This window comes from Microtus ochrogaster, unplaced genomic scaffold, assembly GCF_000317375.1.
Source record: "Microtus ochrogaster isolate Prairie Vole_2 unplaced genomic scaffold, MicOch1.0 UNK73, whole genome shotgun sequence".
Classification (NCBI taxonomy): Eukaryota; Metazoa; Chordata; class Mammalia; order Rodentia; family Cricetidae; genus Microtus; species Microtus ochrogaster.
Genome location: NW_004949171.1, coordinates 1,417,496 through 1,419,571, shown reverse-complemented (window position 1 = coordinate 1,419,571; position 2,076 = coordinate 1,417,496).

Genomic DNA, 2,076 nt, shown 5'->3' with positions numbered 1-2,076 from the left:
AAGCTGCGAGAGAGATACGTATGTGGGAAGAGAAAATCAAGGAGTCAAATGGACAAAAGATATGAGAGCGGTCAGACCATGTTAGGACGTAGATGGGGAGACACCATTGGAACTTCTGGTGGACACTGGGAAGGAGAAACGAGAGTCCAGAGAGAGGACTGGAAAGCACCAGCAGGATGTGGGGAGGAATCTGTTCGTGACAGAGATGTGAAGGCAGCTTGAATCTGACTGTAGAAGGAAAGGGCGCCAGTGGACTACTTACAGAAATAGTTCAGATTTTTACCTCTGTCTCCGTTTGGTGGAACAAGGAAAATATTAGATAAATGTTAATTTACCAGCTTTGTAGCTCATTTGTTCAAATATTTCTTAAATGCTAGTAGTGTGACAGGGTCTTTGACTAGTGCCACAAATTCCTGTCCTAAACTGAGGAGAATTCTTTAATAATTGTTTTATTTATTTATTATTATTTGTATGTGTGTCACATATATGTCATGGATGCTGCACGCGTGGCGATCAGACTAGTTTCAGGAGTTGCTTCTCTTTTGTGAGTTCTGCATGTCTAAATCAGTCCCTAGCCTTGTGTGCTTTTACCTGCTCTGCCACACCAGTGGCCCAAGTGAGAGTTGTTCAGCACATTTTTTCTTGGCAATCTGGGTGTCAGGTTCAAGCCTGGGAAACCCTTCTCATTTTGTCTTCCTGACCTGCATTTTGTAGAGCAGATGCTGACACTTGGAGAGACTAGGTTGCTTATGGAGTTGGGGCTCCTGCAATTTTGCTATGTCCCAAGAGCACAGTAGATGATCGTCACACATGGCATACTAGGTCACTCAAATTTTGATACTATCTCCAAAACATTTATGGATAGTTAAGTGGACATTTTTCCTGAACTGCTTTATCTTTAAAAACACAAGTCATGCTTAGTAGCAGAGGCTGTGGGGTCCGGAGCCTAGAAAGACATCGATAAGAGCATGTGCATTTTTGTTAGGCAGGGAAAACAAATTCAGGGGTCGATTTTACACCATAGTGACTGTGGTTAATAAGAGAATATAATAGATTTAAACCTACTTAGAAATTAGATTTTTAAAGATATTAACATTGAAAATGATGCTAAATATTATGCATAAAACTTCACTTTACTAGATATGCCACAGTGAATTTATATATATATATGTGTGTGTGTGTGTGTGTGTGTATGTGTGTGTGTACATAGTACTGTATACAATACATACATTTTAACTTGTTATTTAAACATGACTTACCAACTCTGTAAAGATGTGATAGTGAGTTAGTTAGGGGACTCTCAGAGCCTCTGCAGCACAGCTAAGTCTGGCTTTAGCTTGTGAGAACATGGGACATGCTCTCTGAGTGCCTGTGAGCAGGGTGAGAACTTCCAATACGTTAAAAGGTAAACACTTTCCAAATTGGATCCCCTATTATATGCATATATAATAATTAAACTCTACCCCATTACTATGTGTAAGGAATGCATGTTATTAAGCAAAGTTAAAGAACACATGTCTTGTGACAAGGCTGCAGTGAACCTGCTGCAAAATATGCAGCTGCATGACTTCAGCGTGCAGTTGGGAGTCTGAGTGGTGTGAAGTGTGCAGCCGCACAGCTTCAGCGTGCAGTCGGGAGTCTGAGTAGAGAAGAACACTTTTAATATGAAATAAATGTACAAGGAAGATGGCAAAGTGAAATTAATATGTATATTAATAACTGTCCAGATAATTTAGCTAGGCACAAAGTGTCTCATAGAGTCACCTGACAGTTGCATAGGATGGGATTTGTGAGTACATTCTAATGTATTGTGATATTAACAGTCTTCCAAATTCAGACTATAGAGATACAAAAGGCCTTTGTATAACTCCAGAAGGAAGGAATGGACAATGGCAAAATCTATAGCTAGGTAGGATTTGACCCAGAAAAGACAAAGAACAGAGCCTGGACAGGAGCCACAAGGAAGCCTGGATGTCTTCCCTGCAGCCCTCACCCCAGCTTTCTTGGCACTACCCTTGCTACTGCACCATGTCCCAGGAACTTCTGTAGATGACAGGAAAGATGGGTGGTTTTCAA